At 32.4% G+C, this 24,145-nt stretch overlaps 1 pseudogene; it reads right to left on the bottom strand.

The window, feature by feature from the left end:
* Nucleotides 1-8,702: 8,702 nt before the first annotated feature.
* LOC100961947 lies at nt 8,703-9,350 on the bottom strand (annotated as a pseudogene).
* Nucleotides 9,351-24,145: the final 14,795 nt, after the last annotated feature.

Here is a 24,145-nt window from a genome sequence, read left to right as displayed (position 1 = left end):
TTGAAGCAAATCAAAGACATTAAAAGAAAACTGTATACCATTGTCACACATTAATTTACATGTAAAATTATACAAGAAATTTAACATATCAAAAATAGCATTAGGCAAAATATATATGCATCATGATCAAGTGTGGTTTATAGCAAGAATATAAAGCTGGCTTATCATTTCAAAAATCAACGTTTTATAATTCAATATAATTATAAGCTAAAAGGGAACACGCTCATTTCAATATATTCAAAGGATGTCTTTGTGAAAATCCAATACCAATTCCTGATAGAAATCTTTCCTCAAAGTATGAATTCCTTCAGCTTGATAAAGGGCATCAATAAAAACATATCTAATAACTACAGTTAATTATGAATGATTTCCTCCTATCATCTAAATTAAGGCAACTATTTCCCATCTTCTCACACATCACCAACATCGTATCTTATGATTCTAACCATTGTAGTCAGGTTTAAAAAAAGTGACAAAGGACATCTACACTGTGTAAAGCATGATGTAAGGAAAAAATATACACATTGTGAAGTCCTTAAATCTAGGTAATTCACATATGCATTGCATCATGTAGTTATAATGTGATTGTGGTGAGAACACAGAACATCCACTCAGTACTTTTCAACAGCACGATAAATCATCATTAACTACAGTCACTGTGCTGTGTCTTAGATCAATCTTTGAAATGTCAGTCATCCCAACTGGTACAATGGTACCTGACTGTGGTTTTCTTTGTATTTTTCTACCTGTTGATAACATTAACCATATTTTCAGTTGTGTATTTTATCACACAAACCTACATCCACACACACACACACACATTCACTTCAGTGAAGTCTGTTTCTCCCAGAATAAAAACAGGCCATAACTAATGCTTATTTTAATGAAAATTAATTTTTTCCCTATTTCCCTTCATTAGATGAATTACATACTTAAAAGTTGTTGTATGCTAAAATTAGGCATCCTGTTTTTATTACTTATGTAGTGATATAAGATAGCAGTGGCAAATAAAATGAAAAATATTTGACAGATAGGAGACAGCAATGGAATCCATAAAAGAGGTAATGACCCATGGACATCATCACCAGAGCTCCCTTTCCTAAAGTTATTTACATTAAGAGCAAAATGACAGAGTATTTGACCTGGAAGGGAATTTATAAATCATCTAGTTTAAATTCATTTCTAGGTAAAAGAGACCCTTGAGTTAAAAGAAGAAGTTAGACAACTGGTGGTAACATTAGAAATTCTACTTGTGCTTCATTTTCCTCTGGAATTTTAAACACAATGATTCTCTTGTATATTGCTTTGTATTTTTCTTTAAACGCATTTGCTTTTGTTAAAATAATTATGGCATGATATTTCTGGTTCCAATCTTCAGAACACTGACAGGTTACGTGATTTAAGGGATGTAAAAGTTTTTCTTTGTATTTTGCATTTTTATTCTTCATTTCCTTTCTTATTTTAGAGTAAATGAAATTGCTTTAAGTAAACTTGCAGAATCAGAGGCAAGAAGCGAGTACAATCATCTGAATAAAGGATTTGAGGAGCAATTTTCTTTTGTAAAACAGAGGATTGCCAAATATATAAAACTAAGATAGTTTTAGACAATATTAGGGTCCTTGATTCAAAACTTCTACAGATGAAACGTTTGAAAAATTATTTTCTCCATACTGTTGGGCATACAACTCTGACTTCTTTATTCACACTTCATGCTTCGTTTTATGGAAGACTCAGGAACGCATAACAAATTCCAATTCCGAACAATAAGGTCTTTTTAAATCATGCTTTCTTTTGAATGTATAAACCTTCTTTTTTGATTTATTAGTTGGCATTGCAGTTTTTGTTTTTTAAAAAAATATGCCTTAAGGACAAAATTCTTAGTTTGCTTCATATTTTTGGCAATATATACTCTTTAAAAATATAGTTCAGACAAAATACTAAATGTCTATAAAAATAATTCACTATCCCTGAGCTTCATTTATTTCTTCAAAATAAATAAGAGTGTTTTAAATTCTTAAAAATATTGTAAATTTTATGATATAGAAATGTATTAAGTAATAGACTTTTTAAAAGTAACAATGAATAAGGCTCCAGGGAGTATTGCTTAAAAATACAGACTCTGGAATTAGTTTTCAGCTTATTTAGCCTCATGCACAATTTACAAATGAGGAAATGGTTGATTTTATAATGCTGTTTTTCAAATTGATGTTATTATCTGTGCCTGCAAAACAGGATATGTTTATTGAAAGACGGTATCAATTTAGTACTACCTCAATTTTTCAGACATAGGTTAAATAACTCTTGCTAGCTTTTAAAAATTATTTTTAACCATTGTTATGGAAAAATTTAAGCAAATAAGAACAGATACAATTATATAATAATGCACCAGCTTCAAAATTTACTCATCACTCAGGTTCAGCAATTATAAATATTCTTTAATCCTGCCACACCTGTATTAACTCCCACTCCTCTCTAAGTAATAACACTTATTATTGTTTTTTATATTTTTAGACATTATAAACTCCACACATGGAAGTAGATAATCCTTAGCTGTCTGATTTTTTAAAAAGTTTATAACAATTTTACCTTCAGGCCTCTGATAACAAACTATTTTTGTTATCGATATTTTTCTTGTATTTTGCCAATGACATTTGCTTTCTAATCTATAGACACAACTGAGTTTTTATTTATCATATATTAAGTTTCTCTAGTTGTAAGTTTCATGTAAATTTACATGTAAATTTAGTCCTACTGTAATGTTCTTGTTTGTGTTACGTGTATCAATGGCTTTCTTTTTCATGCTAAGTAATACTTCACTGTATGGCTACATAACAATTATTTATCCAACCTTCCTTTAATGGACTTTCTTATTATTTTCAGTCTTGATTATTATGAGTAAAGTTGCTAAGAATATTATTACAGATACATTCTTCTAAACAACATTTGTGTGTATATTTATGTGTCTGTGTGTGTATAGAAAGAAAAAAGGACATAGTTTCAGTAAGAAATTTATTCATGAAAATATAGAAGGAAAAGTCCCAAGTTATGCAGTTGGCAAAGTAGAGACCCATGAAAGCTAATAGTGTAAGTTCTATGCCAGTATTAGGAGATAATAATGTTCCAGGTCAAACAGGCATAAGAGTTCCATTTTACTCATCACTTTTGTTCTAATTAGGTGCTCAATGGATTCAACAAGTCTCACTCATGTTATAGAGGGCAATGGGCTTTACACAGCCCTCCAATGCAAGTGGTAATTTCACTTTCATAGAGAAATCCAGTGAAATTAAATCAAATGTTGGACACCCTGTGCCCAGTTAACCTGACACATAACATTAACCACAATAGAGTTTATAAAATATTATAAATATGCTTTAAAATTAGATTTATTTGAAGTTTAATAATTATTTTTCAACACTTTTATTTTGTATTGTGGCCATACATATATCATCTCTTTTATATTTTCAAGGCAATTATGCTGTCACTATTTTAAAATTGGGCTGCCCCGGTCCTTTTATTCTTGAGCTGTAGAAGCTCTTGCCGTATTCTGGACACAACTTCTATGTAAAATATGTATGTGTGGCCTTCTCATTCATGTTCCTAAGGTGAATTTTGATGATAAATATTTTTAATGATAGTTAGATTTAATTTTTGACTTTCATGTATTTGTTTTTATGTAGTATAAAAAAATATTTTCCTACCCCAAAGATACAAAGTTATTTTCTGGTGTTTTTCCTAAAAAGTACATATTTTGTCTTTATAGTATAGTTTGTGATATATTTCACATTAATTTGTTTTATAGTGTGAGTTCATAGTACTTTGACATTTATGAATGAATCAGTTATTTCATTACCATTTGCTGAAAGGGTTTTTATTTTATCAAAGTCCTCTAGAACTTTTGCTGAGAATCAAACATCAGTGTAATTGTGGGTCTCATTGTTCTATATTGCTCTTACTGCTTCTACCTAAAACCACACACTTTATTGATTATGGCAGATTGTAATAATGCTTGAAATAAGATGGCGTGCATGCTACAATTTTTTTTTTATTTCTTATGACTATCTTGGTTCCTTGCATTTAGATCTAGTTTTAATAAAAATTATTACTCTTCTAAACATTCTTTGGGCAATGTATACATACTAGTGTCCAATCCATAAAGATGATACATGTATTAATTTATTTTATCTCTAATTTTTCTTCATAATATTTTATATTTTCCATAAAGATTTTGTAAATCTTGGGTGGTGCCTGTGGCTCAAAGGAATAGGGCACCAACCCCATATGCTGGAGGTGATGGGTTCAAACCGAGCCCCGGACAAAAACTGCCAAAAAAAAAAAAATATATATATATATATATCAATCATATCTTTTAATACAATACTTAGCCATTTTAGATTTTTCATGCCGTAAGAAATCAATTCTATTGTCAAATTTGTTTGCTGCTGATGTTTAGAGATAAAAATTAATTACATTTCATATGTTGAACCTGTATTTTATCATCATGCCAGATTGCCTTATTTTGGTAATACTATTATTTTTATATTGGTTCCTGAATATTCTCTACATCCACAAGCATATCATCCATAAATAAGGATGGTTTGGTTCCTTTCTTTCTGATGTGTGTGCCTATTATTATTTTTTCTAGCTTTAGTGCAATGAATAAGGCCAAAAAAACATGTGAAAAGACATTCTTATAGTCTTTTGATCTGAAGGAAAGCATTGTATTTTCAAGATTAATTATTATGTTAACTGTAGGCTTCTCTATCGAGATTATTACACATTAAGGGAACTAGTTATTTCTAGTTTGCTGAACATTTTGTAGCTATAACAACTTTTTCATTTGATACTGTTTTAGTTTAGATTTTGTTGTAACCAGTTATATGTGTTTTACGGAAAATATTAAAATTAAGAAAATTAAGGTAAAAATGAAAAAAACAAGTATTCAACCTGTGTCCGTGTGTTTAACATCTCCTGACCTTCACCCTACTTTCATCTGATGTTGACTATTCTTTTTAGCACTTACTGTACTCTCTATTTGATAACAATATATTTGTAAGTTTTTGTTTGTCTTCAAATATATCTATTTCACCTTTATTCTTAAAAGATAGTTTTATAGGACCTAGAAAATTGGAATAACAAAAATTTTCTTTATGCATAAAGGTATTATGAAAATATATCTTTCATTGTATTCTCACTTCTTGTGCAAGTTAGCTGTGATGTGTATTGTTTTTTCAAAACATACTTTCGTGTGATTGAGATTTTTTTATTTATCTTTATATTTCAGGAATTTGACTTTATACTTAAAGGAAGCATTTCTTATGTTTGTCTTTCTTGAGTTTTATTAAGCTTCTTAGATGTATAAGTTGCTATTTTTCACTACATTTATGAAATATTCAGATATTGGGTCTTCAAATAGTTTTCTGCCCTGTTCTCTTACTTTGCTGTTTTGGAAACTTAAGTTACATGTAAGTTTTGAGACTCTGAGGCTCCAACTCTTTTAATTCAATCTTCTATTATTTTTCATCTTCCAAATGGATAGTCTTTGTTGCTCTGTCAAGATCGCGGACCCCTGGTTTAGCTATCTGTAGTTCTGCTATAATTCATCCAGGGGGTATTTACTTGACTTGTAGCATATTTAGGTATATATTTTTCTGATTTTTAAGTACAGTAAATATTTCTTTACTGAAAACTTACATATGGTCATTCATTGTGTTTTTATCTTTCAGGACTATAACATAAACATTTCTCTTATATTTATACAATCTGGGATGTTTTAATGTTACTTAATATTGACTGGATTTTTCTTGAAAATGAGTCACCCTTTTCCTATCTTGTCTTCTATGTACTTTTTGCTGTGGAAACTTATTATCATTCATATCCTGTAGATACTCAAGCTTCTATTATGTTCTGTTAAAACCATAGCGTTTTCTTGATTAGATGTATACTACAGATTCTATTCCCCCAGTAGTAGGCAATATCTAAAATCTAGGCTCAGATTTGTCAGCTTTCAGCTATTACTTTTTCCCTAGGCCTCTGGGGCTTTTCAGGCAAAGACATTGTTTAGTTTTCAAGCAAGACATTGGTTGGATCTTGTATGCAAATTTAGGACATGCCGTGTCTGAAGTTGTCTCCTAAATTTCTGAGTGCATTTTTAGCCCCAAACTGGTCTCTGTTAAATGTTTAAACCAAATGTAACAAGAATATCATAACAAATTGTCAATGTTTTTGAAACTTTAACATTTCTGACCATTGATGACTTATGTTTTTGTTGGACCCATTTTATTTCTTCATTTCACTTAAGTGATCTCCTTGAGCTAATCGTGTTATTTTATGTTAATAAACTTGAAATAAATATTTTTAACATCTCTTCCCATTCAATGCCCCCTTCTCTATTCTTCCTACATTAACCAAAGATTGTTCTTTGGTTAAAAAGAAATGGGTTATAATTCTGTCCTTGGTTACCACACCAATTCTGCACATAAACAATTTGCTTTAATCAGTTAATCACACTTTATTCAATCCCAAGAATGAAAAGAAATAAACTTAGATTAAATCGACATAGTGTACATTACTTTGACACTAACAGAAATTGAAAAGTGACTTAGAAAGTTGTATTTTGTTCTCATTACAAAACTGTAAATCCACAACTTAAGTAGCCCCCTCATTCTGACTGGAATTTGCTTGAAAGTGGTGACTTGAGATCTGACTTTGAAAAACTTTTCTCTACTTTTGATGTATTCTTACAAAATTTATACATCAATTTGACCCTCATGATGTTCTTTGTAAATGTAAGGTTTAAACTATTAAAAGATATCCATATAGTCTTTTACACCCTTAACCAGTCATTTACCAAAAAAATCAATGTCCCTTAAAATCATCTACTTTTTATCTCATTTTCCTTTTTTTTTTTTTTTGCAAAATTTAGCTTATTGTCATCTCTTGCCTAAATAATTAAAATGCACTGTTATTAAAGTCTCCTAGGCTTCAGCCAAGTTCTTCTCCCCTCAGTTTCTTCAGAGTGAGTTCAGAATGATTATTCTAAAATGCATAATTCAATACTTCAGTTCTCACTTCACTTTTTAAAATCTGTCGGTACCTTCTAACCTTTGGCATAATATCCACTTTTTATGAAGAACATGATATTAAAGGCATGAATCCTGGTTATCATAACTTACATCATCCATCTATAATTAACTACTTGTAGAATTTCTATTTTTTCCCTGCTCTGTCTGGAACATTCTTGCTCCCTTCCAGCTGGCTAGCTGTCACCCTTTCATTTTGCTGTATTCAGTATAAGATACATTCAAACAGCTAACAGAACTGGTACAATGACCCTCCCCTTGTGATTATGAAGTACTTTTTGCTCATATTGATATTAAAATTGCTTATCAAAAATTAACTGAATTTCCTATTGACTTCTCTGTCTCTCACATGTGATAGACTTTCCCAGGAAATATGTGAGATTCACTAGTTTCTTACTATAATTTACTTTTTTAAATGAGAAAAAAGTCTAACTCCACAACTTAACTCAGTGACATCAACTAATATACTATTAATAAAATGGAAAATTGTCAAGAAATAATTATAACTATAAATTCAGACAATAACAATACCACAATGATAGCCCACTTTACTATGTCCCTTTGTATTTAATAAATGGCGCCGGAAGAATTGGTTACCCATATGCAAGAGCCTGAAGCTGGATCAGCATCCCTCACCACTTGCAAACATGGCTCTAGCTGGATAAAAGATTAAATATAGGACATAAAACAATACATCTAGAAAAAAATGTGGGAAAAGCTCTTAACGACATTGGCCTGGGAAAGTTCTTTTTTTTTTTTTTTTTTCAATAGAGATTTGCCTATATGGTGATGCCATCTTATTTATGCTCAGGGGGGAATGACATTGATATACAAACGACATGGCATGGGACTCTCACCTGAGTCTGCACATGCACGGATAAAAATCCTTTATATTTCCATGGACATTTTCCCCATTTCTGTTTAGACACAATCTGAAAGTCATCTTGGGCCTTGTACTTTTTGATTGTGTTAAACATTCATTATGAATGCAGCATGAGCTTCCAGTGAGCTTTTCTGATTCAAAGTGCATCTGAAGTAATCACAGGATTTCAGATAAGATAAACATATGCATATAACTAAGACAGAAATGAGTCTTATGTAAATTTTCCGTGAAAAACCATAATCAATCTAATGACTCACTTTCTAAGGAGAGTTTATCTGAAAATTGGACAAATCAAAAGAAAACAAAAAAAGCACACACAAAACACCTCATTTTAAAGTTAATCTGTGACTTGACCAAAAAAAATCTCAAAATGGCACATAATTTTATAGAAGCCATAAAAACTTCCAGCAACTGACTGGGGATTTTGCATCAGCCAGCACATATGGTGAAGAGCATTTTCATGAAAAGCCTCTCATCCTTCAGCTGCCTTGGTCCACATGTAACTTCAGAGAGGATATAAGTCTCATGACTTCTAGGACTAACGCTGTCCACTTAGGCAAGCTGACATATCCCTGACAAACTCTGGGGATATGTGAGCACACATCATGGGGTGAAAAGCAGTTTTGGAGGTTTTAAGAAGGTACTTTAATTGTTGCCCCTAAAGAAAGATTGTTTTGCTATATGGTTTACATTCAAGACCTAGCTGGTTCATCATTCCCAGAAGTAAACTTCGTTCTAAATCAGGAAACTTCATTATGAGATTAGGGATATATAGGTTTGGAAAGATTTCTCAGTTCCTCCTAGATTCAAAGCATGGGGAAGGACCATGGGAGGCAGATGAATTGGCCAAGGGTAAGGAATTTAATAATATAGTCCAGTTTCAATCCTGGCTGTACATTCATCTATAAACTGTTTAATCAGGTCTGTGTCTGTACAATTTTTGTTTTTCTGGAGCAGCATTCTAGATTTATTTATTTTGTTAAATCATAACTGTGTACATTCATGCATTTGTAGGGTACAATGTGCTCATTTGATATACATTGTGGAATTCTTACAACAAACTGGTTAATATAACCATGATCTTACTTTCTTATTGGTTGTGGTAAGACATTTATACTCCATTATTAATATTTTTGAAATGTAGCATTGCATTGTGCATATTAGGTGAGGTACCACCAAATACCCTCCCTCTTCCCAGCCTTCCCCCACCCTTCCCCTCTCACTCAACTACAAAACTCTTAGAAATGATCAAGGAATACATCAGCATCTCAGGATGCAGCTTTATTTAGTATGTACTGTTTTTCTTTGATGGTATCTTCCATCTGCCCACAGGTGACCTGCCATTTCTGCCTGAGCTGGAAAATGTTGCTGTAGAGGCCAAGAAGTTTTTATCCTGTTACTGGTGTCATTCCACTTCAGTTCTGCCTTCTCTCTCCCACAGAATTGCTGGGAGGAGGCAAGGCCAGGAGCCTAGATGAGCTGTGCTGGAAACAGTTTTATGAAGACCTTGGCAATTGCAGTAATACTAAAAATAAATGAATGGGACATCATTTATTTAATCAAACTAAAAAGCTAAAAAATAAGAAAAGCTTCTGCACAACTAAGGGTAAACACCTAAAGCATACAGACAACCTTCAGAATGGGAGAAGATAGTTGTGTGCTAGGATTCTGACAAAGAGCTGATAACTAGAATCTACAGAGAACTCAGACTAATCAACTTTGAAATGAGTAGAAACAAGAACAGAACTTTCTTTGAAGACAAATGAATGTCTAGCAAACAAGTGAAAAAGTGCTCACTATCCCTAATCATCAGAGAAAGGCAAATCAAAACCAACCTGAGATATTACCTAACCCTTGTGAGAATATCAGGAAACTGCAGATTCTGGCATGGATTTGGAGAGAAAAGAACATTTTTACACTGCTTATGGGACTGCAAACTAATATAACCTATTTGGAAAGAGGTGTAGAGAATCGTCAAAGACCTAAAAATAAACCTCCCCTTTGACCCCCAATCTCATTACTAGGTATTTACCCTGAAGAAATAAAATCATTTGATCACAAGGACATTTGCACTAGAATGTTCATCACAGCTCAATTCACAAATTGCAAAGCATGGAATCACCCCAAGTGCCCATCAACCCATGAATGGATTAATAAACTATGGTAAATGTACACCATAGAATACTATTCAGCCATACAAATATGGAAACTTTACATTTTTTTGTATTTACCTTATGGAATTGAAAAACATTCTCCTTAGTAAAGCATTACAAGAATGGAAAAGCGAGCATCTAATGTACCCAATACTAACATGAAACCAACAGATAAACTACTATAGCCCCACATTAGTGAAAAGCACAAATTCAAGTGGGGGGAAGGGAGAGGAGGAAAGGGGAGAGAGGAAAAGGAGGGGGATTGGTCAGCTCTCACCTAATGAGCACAATGTAAGAGTATACAGCATATCCCCTATACAACTTGAACTTTACTAACAAATGCAAATAATTTAACCTAATAATTGCATATCAATCTGAAATTTAAAAAAAGAATTGTAACGAATAAGATGTATGAGTCTTGAAAGTAGTTATTACAGTGTTATTACAGTTATTACTGAGGGAGTGTATCTATAAATAAAATTAATATGACTTTTGATATAAAACACACACACACACAAAACCCCCCAAAAGATAACAAATGTCTTTTGCAGCAACTTGGATGGGACTGGAGACCATTATCTTAAAAGTATCTCAGGAATGGAAAAACAGATATTATATGCTCTAATTTATAGGTAAGAACTAAATTATTGGTATAGATAGACATAAAGTGATACAATGGGCATTGGAAAGTAAGAAAAGAGGAGGATGTGAAATGAATGAAGGATGAAAAATCATCTATTGGATACAATATATACTATTCTAGTAAGAGGTACACTACAAGCCCTGACTTTACCACCATCAAATTTATACAAGTAATAAAAATAAAAGAAAAAAAAAGCATTTGTACTCCATAAGTCTGTTGAAGAAATTATAATAATCTAAAAAGAGATTTTATGAAACATTTGGACATCTATGTAGCAAAAACAATCAAGCAAAACAAATAAAAAATCTCAAATCTCAAATTCATACTTTATGCAAAATCATTAACTTAGATTATAGCATGGATATAAATGCAAAGCACAACACGTCAGAGTTGGAGGTTGCTGTGAGCTATGACACTCTGGCACTCTACCCAGGGTGAAAAAGTGAGACTCTGTCTCAAAAGAAAAAATTATTATAATAATAATATGGAAGTGAAAATGACAAGCTCTGGAAAACAGCCTGAAAAGTTTTTATAAAATTGCGCATCATTCAGAATATGACCAAGCAATCATACATGTATGTATTCAGAAATAAAACTCTTTTCACATAAAAATATGCATATGAATGCTTACGGCAGTTCTATTTATACAATATAATTCAGGGGGAAAAAAAGACAATTTTTGATACATCCAATAATTTGAAGGTATCTTCAACCATTATATAAGTTAAAGGAAACCACTAAGTTTCAGTTATATGTGAAATGATTTGACTTATAATATGATCTCTAAAGACAAAATTTCAAAATCAGAGAACAGATCTTTGGTTGACATGGGTTAAGTGTGTGTGTTTTGGGCAGAGGGAGGGGATACAATCGTGATCCAAGAAAAGGGGAGAGATTTTCTTTAGAGGAATCATGACTGTGGTAAATTTTACCTGATTTTTAAAAAAGAGTTACTATTCATACAACTGTAATGATTAATATAACTGTACTGAATAAAGCCATTCAATTTAAGAGATCATCTGTGAAAACTTTAAATTAATCTATAAAAAATAAAAACTCCACGTCCCACACACAACTGTGAAGTCACATAATAGCAGGCATTGCAGCACATATTTGCTTTTGAACTGTCACCTCGCAATTTTATTCTTCACCCATCAGAAATCTATAAATAATGTTGACAAACATAAATGATTGGCATGGGAAAAAAAGAGCATTCACACCAAGTGCAAAGAGCAAAATACAAAGCCAGCAAAGGCCTTTTATGTAAGCTACTATAGTGTATAAACACATTGCTTAGCACTGAAAAATCTTTCACCTTGACAGTTTATTCCAACTCAGTCTGAGTTCAGTTTAATTAATATTTCCAACAAGTGTTCTACAAAGTAGTATTTTAATGAAATTTCAATAGGTACACTTTTTTTTTTTTTAGACAGAGTCCCACTATGTCGCCCTTAGTAGAGTGCTGTGGTATCACAACTCACAACAACATCAAGCTCTTGGGCTTAAGTGATCCTTTTGCTTCAGCCTCCCAAGCCACTGGAACTACAGGTGCCCACCACAGGACCCAGCTATTTTTTGTTGCAGATGTCATTGTTGTTTTAGCTGACCCAGGCTGGGTTCAAACCTGCCAATTTCAGTGTTTGTGGCTGGCGTCATAACCACTGTGCTACAGGTGCCAAGCCTAGATACATTTTTAATAGATGTACAAATATGCTTTGCAACTAATTATCTAAAAAAAGAAATAGTATACATAATCATTTCAGTGTTTTGCCAGTTTTTTAATTTAATTTAACTTCTAAATACTGCTAGTAAACCGTATCAATTTCATTGATAAATACAAAAATAATTACTATTTTAAATTATTATTAGTAGTTATTATTACCAATTGTGTTCTTAGTCATTTTATTTAACTCATTGTCATGATACGTAATTTAAAAGAGATAAAAACTGATAAAGTGAAGTGTGTGTAACTCTCCCATACATGTCTTAAAACTACTGATTATTCCCCTTGCAGTTAACCACTTTTGCAGTTTCAATTAAGAAGCATTTATGAGTCCTAGGCATGGTGTCATTCTTGTGACATGTATATGTCATAGGTTACATAAGTGTTTGACATGTCTCTTCAGCCATAATCTGCTTCTCTTTCCTCTTTCCCACTTTCTTTAGTGATCATATCATCTTATATATAAAGAGGGTGCAAAAAATCTATACAGATTTTAAGAAAGGAAAAAGCTGTATTAAAATTGTATTCCTCAAATCATGTTGGATTTCTGTAATTACCTCTCAATATAGAAGATAACAAATGTATTTGGTATAAATTTAGTTTGTACAATTTTAATACGTTTTATCCCTTGCTTAAAATGTGTATATATTTATTAGGCATTTTCTGTCTGTCATGACATTTTTATGTATCTTGTCTTTCGGAGATGTATCATTTTTTCCATTGACATTTAGACCTTCAGTCCACATGGAGTATCTTTGTATGGTCAACAGTGGGCTCATCTTTGTATGGTAAACAGTGGGGTCAAGTGTTTGCTCTTCTCTCATCTTCTCTTTCCTCTGAATCTGTCATTCATCACCCTCTCCCAGCCCATCCTCTCTCTTACTTCTTTGTACTTATTTGACTTGAAACCTTTTATTTCAAATACAGATGGCTCCTCCATGGCACTCAGAGTATTAACTTTGTTATTAGGTATTTTATGTTAACAAGATTAAATCTTTTCGTGGACTCTCTATTCTCTAATTTGCTACATAATAAGTTAATGTCCACCAATGTGTTTTCTTTATTAAATGTCCATTCCAATAATGGACTCATTGTAGGCTTCTATTTTCATGTAATTATTTGCTGAAATTTATTTCAATGATGTTATGTGTATTTAGCATGTTTATAAATCTTTATATTTATTCCTACATATGAAATGTTTTTTGATACTAATATAAATAACATCTATTTTGAATTGTCATTGTCAAAATATTTGTAGATGATACATAGAATTAAAATGGACATCCATATATTCAACTTATACTAGCAAACAGTATTTTAATTATAAATTTCAGTGATTGCTAAATTTACTTTGTAGGGAGCTGGCCGAGGTAACTCAAGCCTACAATCCTAGCACTTTGGGAAGCTGAGACAGGTGGATTGCTTAAGCTCTCAAGTTTGAGACCAGCCTGAGTAAGAGTGTGATCCATCTCTACCGAAAATAGAAAAACTAGCTGGGTGTTGTGGTGGGTGCCTTGTATCCCAGCTACTTGGGAGACTGAGGCAGAAGGATCACGTGAACCAAGTTATTGAGGTTGCTGTAAACTATGATTCCAGGGCACTCTACTTGGGGACATAATCAAGAAATCTAAGAAAATCTATATGTAGCTGCCACCAACTATTCCAGTAAAGTGCTCCATCTATGGAGTGATTCAAAAGATAAAGACTATTCAAGGAGAATAAAAATCATCTGCAATGAAATAAGAAATATAAAAAGAAAATATTTTCTGCCTCCTAAATTAAGCTATAATATGGGATTTAAATAAGTTCTGTTCACGGTCAAACTTGCCAATGAGAAACAATTTTTCTCTTGCAACATGATGCAATCAAGGGAAAGGAACAGGGACACATTAACAAGATCACTCCATATGGCAGAGGAAATATGAAAGACTCCAGGGCAGGGCAGTGAGAAAGAGGAGGGGAGATAAAGTTGGGTGAATCTTAATAGCAACCTGAGGTCATCTCTACCCAAAGCAGGTAGCAGGGTGACTCAAAGCACAGATAAGGAGAAAGCTTCCTCTATGCACCAGAAAGTGAAGACAAAGATTTATTGTTACTGTAGTCCAAATAGACAGGGATGAGATTTTGGTTGAATGTCATTTATTTTCAAGGGTTGGAAATCATATTACCATGAGGAGGAATCAGGAGGAATTGAATGCACTCACTTCATATCATTACCTGATTGCTTCTCATTACATGGAGAAGAATGACTTTATTAAATTCATTATTGTAAGTTTCCTGGGAAATCAAGAATGGCGAGATGAAATAAGAACTGATTGTTAACTTCGAAAATTTCATCTTTGAAATTATGTAAATATTAATGACGTAGTTGCCATATCTAGGACATTACTTTATCTTTCATATTTTGCTGACATTGATTTTGTCTTAAATTACAAAAATGTTTTATACATTAACTATTTAAGAGTAAAAAAATTTATTAGATAATTAGTTGGATCTGAAAGCGAGTATCGCTTTAGCACTCCTTTGGAGGAGCCAAGAATTATGGACAGAAACACATTGTCTGTCAGATTTTTCTACATTAAAAATAATGAACTATGTGTATAGTCAATATTTTCTACTTGTGTAATTTGAGGTTGGAATCCAAGCATAGGAAAGAACATTGGGACATATTTCTTAATTATTCAAGGTTATAAAGACTCACAAAGAGAGTTTTCATTTATTTTTCTCATGCATTTGAATTCAGTAAATTAGGTACACAAAGAAATACAGGAAATATTTTTTCATAAATAAAAGTCTATTTAAATTGAGAGATAGTGTAACTGTAACTTAAGAGAAATTTCAAAACAATTGCTTAGACGACTTAATATTACTCTAAGAACTTCACTTAACAAAGGTGTATTTCTATATAGAGTCAAAATGGTATTAGATATTTCCATTCAAAAGATTATATTTTATATCCTTTTTACAATTTGTAATTCATAGGCTTAATTGCAACATATGGTGAATGAGTATTGAGGGGAAATACCATGGAGTTGAAGAAAAGCTATTACATTTTCAAGTAGTTGAGGAAAACATATACTTAACTAACAAAAAAACAGATATAGATAATACTTTAATACTATATAGCTTCAGTTGTCAGATGGTAATAATAAATTTTAAAACCTTAAAAGTGAGAGGTTTCTCCATAAAATATGATAGATATAGAATTCTGAGATGATCAATGCACCTAAACAGAGGGATAAAACTCTGCATCAGCTCCAGTATTTAATACATTATTGTTTTGCAGTTTATAAAACAGCAAATATTTGAAATACACTATTGTGTTAAATTTTGAGAAACATGGTGGTAATATGGAATTGTAATAATGTTATCATATTTAATTAGTCTCAAGTTCTTTTTAAAAAAAAAATTATGTAATAATCCCTAAAAAGAGAATGTGCTTATAGTGAATGTGATAAAAAGGAGTTAGAACAGTTTAATTAACTGTGCTTACTTCTTACATTTCACATTCATGGGGGAAAAACAATGTAGTACAGTAAAGTTAGAATAAAGTGCAGCAAAGAGTAGCTTAAAATTGTCACCTCCTCCCTAAACCAATACTAAATATGACAGAAAAGAATTAGTGTTATTTTTAACCTCTTTGCTCTTTTTGTTGCTTTAAATAATAGATTTAAAATAAATTGAATGTGGAAATCATTGAGGAGTCTTTGAATTTCTCTGGTATCTGTTGTAATTTCTCCTTTATTGTTTTGTATTGACAATATTAGAGATTTTCTGTTTCTGGTTAGGCTAGCCAAAGATTTATTAGTTTTGTTAATCCTTTCAAAAAATCAACTTTTTGTTTTGTTGATCTTCTGAATGACTCTTTTGTTTTCAAATTCATTTAATTCTGCTCTAATTTTGGTGGTCCCTCAACCCATGAATGGATTAACAAATTATGTTATATGTGTGCCGTGGACTACTATGCAGCCATAAAAAGGATGGAGACTTTACATCTTTTATGTTTATATGGATGGAACTGAAACATATTCTTCTTAGTAAAGTATGTCAAGAATGGAAGTAAAAGTATCCAATGTACTTAATACTATTATGTAACCAATATATAATCACCTACACATTTACACAAATGATAAAACACAACTATAGTCCAGAAAGGAGGGAAGAGGAGGCAGAGGGGAGGGGAGTGGGAAGGCTAGGAGGTGGGAGGGTATTTGATGGGACCTCACCAATGTGCACAATGCAATGGCACATTTCAAAACTATTAAGAGTAGAGTATAAATGTCTTACCACAACAAATCAGTGAGGTGATGGTCATGTTAATTAGTTTGATGTAAACATTCCACATTGTATATCAAATCATCACCTTGTAGCCCATAGATGTACACAGTTATGATCTAATAAAAAAATAAAATAAACTGAATATTAATTTGTTAATTTTGCCTTTCCTTTGGAAACATTTTAAGATATAAATTAATTAACTTGCTTCTTCAAAACACTGGTATACACGTGGTCAACCTTTCTCTCCTTTCCCCCTGTTTCTCTAAAAGAAGACACATGTGTAGAAATTTTCACAGCACTCTGTAATAAAATCCAGCTTCCAGTTGTACTTGGAGGCTTTGTTTACACTTCTATTTTGTCTGTATATGGTTGTTAGGTCTGGGGACCAGAAGTCAGGTTCCTGTATTCCCTGCTTCTGGACTCCCAGTGCCAAAGAATGATTGCTGGTACCAAGCAAACAAAGTAAATGAGCAGCGAAAGCAGGTGCCAGCAGGCCATGTGCCAAAGTTTATTAATGCATCGTACATTACACAAAAGAAGGGGTCAGCTCCCGTGAGTGGAAGAGACCCTGAGTTTACCAAGATCTCCTCTTTTATGGTGATTCTTTAATTTTATGTTAAGTGGAGGTGGAATACTCATGGGTTTCTTGGAAAAAGGCAAAGAATTCTTGGAATTAGGACCCCCCCTCCTTTTACTATCCTGCAATTTCTGGGGATTACCGTGGAACTTATAAACTGTCATGACACTAGTGTGATTTTTACTGTTAATGAGAGTAGTTAATTTAGGAACTACCCCACTTACTGACCTGTGCTCATGCCCCAAAGATCCCCTTGATCACACGTCCACTTAGTGGTCTCTCTCTCTTTTTGGTTTGTTTGCCCTTGAGGACTGTTATAGACCAGACAGATGATCAGTCCCTGGAGATTCTCTCTTGTAGGCCAAACAACTTATCAGTCCATGGGGACCGCCCATGACGTGTCATCTGTTCTTCCTTGGGAACCCCCTCAGAACAATTTTTACCACCTAGTTGACAAAGCATCTCCTAGCATCATCTGTTTCTCAATGGACACCTCTTGAAAAAGCATCTATTCCTCTTCCTCCTTATCTCTACCTGACACTGTGTTTACAACCTGGCTTATTATTTATACCTCTGCTATGACACATTATTATCGGAACTGAGATAAAAATATAGAATTATCTTCAGAGTGGATAAGTATGTGCCCATCATGTATTAAACACAGAGATGAGGTTGTCAATGGCTTTTTGATGAGTATATTTCCATACATAAGAATGAGTATATCTGAATTCTATGTGAAGGTATTGATGTGGACATATAAATATTAATATTTGTTTGAATATATGTATATGTGTGTGTTGGAATATTATGTTATTATGCCAGTTCAAAAACAGCTATTATGAACTTGAGAACAGCTATTTCAATGTTAATAAAATGTTAATAATGTTAATAAAACATACTAAACATATATGAGTGTTAAAGTCTATGCTTAAATACATCAGAAATAGAACATTTTTAAGTAGAAGTTTTTAAAAATATAGTATACTGAAAAAATAAGAAGTTTATGAAGATGACTTTATAGTATCAAAATATACAAAATAGAAGAAAATAAAATACAAGAATTTTGGAAAAAAATTCCCTCTCATTTGTCTTCTCAGCATTTGGCAGATGAAGATAGAAAAATTAAAACATAATAACTTAGAAAATGTGACTTAAGGATGAAATTAACTTGGATAATTATGCCTACATATCTATCTATCTATCTATCTATCTATCTATCTGTCTGTCTTTTTATTTACCTCCATATTCATTAGTGAGTGTATGTTTCAAATCCTAAGTACAAATATATAATGTATTTTTGATCACGCAAATCACAAAAATGTTAATATTCTCCAACATTGTAAATTCAGAAATAAGTATATATTCAAGTGTATCACATAGCATTCAGAAGGTACAGCTAATTTTTCATTAAAAATTTTAGATAGTGTCCTATAAAGATAATTATGAAACCCTAAGAAAAGAAATAGCAGAAGATATTAATAAATGGAGGAACATACCATGTTCATGGCTGGGAAGAATCTACATTGTTAAAATGTCTATACTTCCCAAAGCAACCTACAGATTCAAGGCAATCCCAATTAAAATACCAATCTCATACTTTCATGATTTGGAAAAAAAATAATTCTATGTTTTGTATGTAACCAGAAACAACTCTGTATATCTAAGGCAATTCTTAATAATAAAAACAAGTCTGGGGGCAAAAGCCCACCAGAACTTAGACTGTACTACAAGGTTATAGTGATCAAAACAACATAGTATTGGCACAAAAATAGAGACATAGACATCTGGAATGGAATAGAACACCATGCGATGAAACTAAAATCTTACAGCTGCCTGATTTTTGATAAATCAAACAAGAACATTCACTGGGGAAAAAAAAAATCCCTATTCAATAAATGGTGCTGGGAGAATTGGACAGCCATGTGTAAAAAACTAAAACTGGACTCGCACCTTTCTCCACTCACTAAAATTGATTTAAGATGGATAAAAGATCTAAATCTAAGGCATGAAACAATAAAAATCCTCAAAGATAGTGTGGGGAAGATACTGGCCTGGGAAAGATTATATGAAAAAGACTTCCATGACAATTGTAACAACAACAACAATAAACAAATGGGAATGTACTTATGCTTTAAATGCACTGAAAGCTTCTGTACAGCTAAGAAGACAACAACCAAAGCAAATAGACAACCGATACAATGGGAAAGAATATTTGCATATTATGAATCAGACAAAAGCTTGATAACTACATCTGCAGAGAACTCTAATTAAGCACATACACACATCCTCAACAATGCCTTATATGAATGGGCAAGAGAGATGAATAGAACCTTCTCTAAAGAAGACAGACGAATGGCTAACAAGCATATGAAAAAATGCTCATCATCCCTAATTATCAGAGAAATGCAAACCAAAACCACTCTGAGATATTACCTAACCCCAGTGAGAATGGTCCACTTCAAAAAGATTCAAAGCAACAGATGCTGGTGTGGTTGTGAAGAGAAGTGAACACTTTTACACTGCTGGTGGAACTGCAAACTAATACAACCCTTTTGGAAGGAAGTATGAAGAACCCACAAAGAACTCAAGCTAGACCTCCCATTTGATCCTGCAATCCCATTACTGGACATCTATTCAGAAGAAAAAAAAAAAAACAAAAAACTTTTACCATAAGGACATTTAGACTAGACTGTTTATTGCAGCTTAATTTATAATTGTCAAAATGTAGAAACAGCCTAAATGCCCACCAGCCCAGTAATGGATTAACAAGCTGTGGTGTACGTATACCATGAAATACTATTCAGCCACTATAAAGGATGGTGAGGGTGGCTCCTGTGGCTCAGTGATCAGGGCACTGGCTTCATATACCGAAGGTGGCAGATTTGAACCTGGCCCTCACTAAACTGCAACAAAAATTTAAAAAAATAGTGGGGCATTGTGGCAGATGCCTGTAGTCCCAGCTACTGGGGAGGCTGAGGAAAGAGAATCGCCTAATCCCAAGAGCTGGAGGTTGTTGTGAGCTATGATGCCACAGCACTCTATCGAGGGTGACAAAGTGAGATTCTGTCTGTAAAAAAAAATAAATAAGTAAATAAAACGGATGGTGACTTTATTTCTTTTGCATTAATCTGGATGGAGTTGAAATAATTGTTCTCAGTAGGGCATCAAAATAATGAAGAAGCAGGAATCCAATGTACTCAGTTCTGGTATGAGGACAAGTGATGCTAGTACATGGTGAGGGAAGGCGGAATGGGGGAGGGGAGAGAGTGAAGGAGGGATGGGGTGTGGGACCATGTCTCGTGTGTGGCAAGACACTATTAATAGAGGAACTTCACCCAGAAAACGCAAGCAATATAACCTGGCTCATTGTACATTCAATGATTCCCAACAATAAAAAATAAAAAATAAAAATAAATTTAAAAAAAGGTAGTGTTAGGACAGTACATTGCATAGAACTTAATAGAAAGGACCCAGGATCTTCCATATCATGGAATGTAACCCAGAAGAAATTCGAGATCTTATCCAGATTAAAATAAACAAATAATAAACAACAATGAGACATATGTTAAAACAATTTTAAATATATTGAAAATTCTGTTATCTCAAATTTGTTCCTGTTATACCCTCTTTTAAAGGTGGAAAATAAAAAAGCTTGCCTGATTTAAATAATATAATAAGAAGCATTGAGTTGACTTGGGGAGTGGAATTACTGTGTTTGAAAGTTATGCATAGAAAAATGTATACTCCCAGAGATATTATTTACCTATTATTATATATTTTTTTCTTTTTCTTTTCTTTTTTTGAGACAGTCCCTCTCTGTTGCCCTGGGTACCGTGCCTGAGTGTATAGTTCACAGCATTCTCAAACTCTTGGGCTCAAGTGATCCTCTTGCCTCAGCCTCCCGAGTAGCTGAGACTACAGATGCCCACAAATCCCAGTTACCTTTCCTATTTTTAGTAGAGACAGGTCTAGTTCTTGCTCAGGCTGAGCTATTATTATTAATGTAATTTATATTACATATTAATATGTTATTAATATAATAATGAGTGCTATTAATATCCTGGAGATATTAATGATATATTTTGGTAATACATTAATAGTGTGTTCCTACCATCCCACCAACTGTTAACTCATACCATAACAGAGGTTTTTAACTTTTGGGTCTGGCATATTTGATAGTGTGGTAATGTTTATAATTTTTTAATATATAACATAAAATGCATGATTACTAAGGATATTATATTAAGCACCATTATGTAAGTCTACAAATTACATAACATAAATTATCAGTACAACAAAATATAAAAACTGGTTATAAATCCATACTAGTTTTTATATTTTGTTGTACTGAAAACTGCAAATGGTATGATTGTTGGTGAAGAAATTCCATGTCTGTCTAATGCTATCGTAATTTGCTACCTACATTACAAACTAAATAAATGATACATTTTAGAGGTTTTTTTCCATCCAAGTTCACAAATCCTCTGAATTCTATAATAATTTCATAAAAACTCAGCTCCTACAAACACATGATTGAAAAGGAAATTTACGCTTATGAATAATTAATATATTTCTGGTGTTTTATTATATATAAACCAAAATTTTAGAGCTGAATGTCTTGGGGGTTCTAGCCTTTCTCTCTTCTAAAGATATTTTTCTCTCTTTTTTTTTTTTTTTTTTTGATGTTTTTGGCTGGGGCTGGGCTTGAACCCACCACCTCCAGATATGGGGCTGGCGTCCTACTCCTTGAGCCACAGGCACTGCCCTAAAGATATTTGTCTGAAATACTGTTTCTCTACCTCAATGATTGATTGTAATTTACATTATACTGTATGTTTACTTCACTTTTACATTTCTTGTATTTTTACCTTAAAATGATTTTAAACACAAAAATCTTCATATTACACTTTTCATACTGTTTCTGTGACCTTCTGGAGCCAAGCTCTATTAAACAAATATTTCATAGAGCATTCACTTTGAAAGTAACCAGATATCAGACACATACGTAATACATTTTCTAACTTATTGAATTAAAATGATGAAATAAGAACATGCTATGTATTTTTTGAAAGAGTATTGTATAAATGAAATGATATTACTTCAAGTCATATTTGCAAAATTTTATCTTATTAATTGTTTGGTATTCCACCATTTAAATAGGGATCTTAAAGCAGTTGTGTTGCCTTGGGCAATATGAACCTTATGTATTTGATATCATAAGTAATTGCTAAAATATGCCTATACTGCTGTGCATTTTAAAACATGATACCAAATTTGCACATGCTCAGATCTTGTGTTTTAAGGATATCTATGATGGACTAATGTAAATATTTATATCCACAGTTTAGTATATTTTATAACATTTATCTATGATTGAATGAACTTTATATAATAAGTTATTAAAATACAGTAAAGAAAAATATTAAATTTACATATAAAAAGACCCCAACTTAAAACAAAAGGATGACAAAAGTGCAAATAATATAAATTAATATAATGCAGGTAGCATAACACTGTTAAGAGTGTTGAATGATACATTTAATTCTCTATTTTTATGGAGATGAAAAAGAAGAAATGTAAACGTAATTCTTTAAGCAGTTATTAGTAACATAGCAAAAACATAGTAGTCTAAAGGAAAACATTAATATGCATTTTACAATAATATATTCATGAGAAAATATCTTCAGCAGCGTCCCTGAAGCAATAAGATATCAAATTTCATAAAGCTGTGTTTTTGGTAACACTGATGAATTCTGAGTACATAATCCCAAGAGCAATAATGTAGAAATGAAGGCACTATATCTTCTAAATATATAATTATTTCCTCTTCTAGGTACCTTTAAAAATTAACGTTAAAATATCCAAATCAGTTGTACTCCAATATTGGTATGCATAACAATTAAAACACATATAACTCAGTCTTATAAATCATTTTTGACACATGTATGGTGGAAAAGGTTATCTCTATTTTTAATACTCCTCCAGGTAATGCTAACACAGATGGTCCCTGAATGTCACTTGAAATACACAGGTTCCATAGGAAAGGTTGTGTTATTTCTCTTCCAAACAATCATCTATAAATGTAATTTTTCTCGATGAAGTTTCAGTATTTTGAAAAAAAAAAACCTTCAAAATATAATAATTCAAAAATACAATATTAAGTGTGTTACCATATAACTCATAGAATAAAATGTTTAGAAAATGTGCATCGACTGTCTGTCATTCCCACATCCTCCAATGGTCATCAGTAGGAACTGACTACCTTTGTGGGTCAGGTTAGTCTTTTTTATCTTTATGCATAGATTTACATTTTCGTGTCTAACTGGTATCACAGTATATGTGCTTCCAGTCACGTTTTACCTCATATGCAGCAGATATATTTTCATACTGTGAAATTATTTACTATTCATGTTTTATTATTAATGACTGTTTATTTAAACATCCATATTTGCATGAAAAACCACATTAACCCTCTTTTTTGTTTATGGCTTTTTAGGCAGTGCTTAAAACTCATTTTTTCTTTTATTATTACAAATAATGGAGCAATTTTAATCTGCTCATGTAGCTTTACTGTAGTTCTAAGTTGTTCCAAAGTAAAACTGCAGAGGTAAAGGTTATGTGCATTCCATACGTGATAGTTACTGCCGCGCTCACCTTTACGAACACATGCTCTCATCAGTACTATCTGAGAATCACCATGTCCTCGAACTTTCTCTCACTGGTTATTATAAGTATTTTATGTTTTGCCACTCTCATTATTGTTATGAAGACTCATTTCTCTGATCTCCAGTGAAACTGAGCAGAACTTT

Source organism: Otolemur garnettii, unplaced genomic scaffold (genome assembly GCF_000181295.1).
Source record: "Otolemur garnettii isolate 467f Iridium unplaced genomic scaffold, OtoGar3 scaffold00036, whole genome shotgun sequence".
In the NCBI taxonomy this organism is placed as follows: Eukaryota; Metazoa; Chordata; class Mammalia; order Primates; family Galagidae; genus Otolemur; species Otolemur garnettii.
This window is presented reverse-complemented; position numbering and strand designations above follow the sequence as displayed.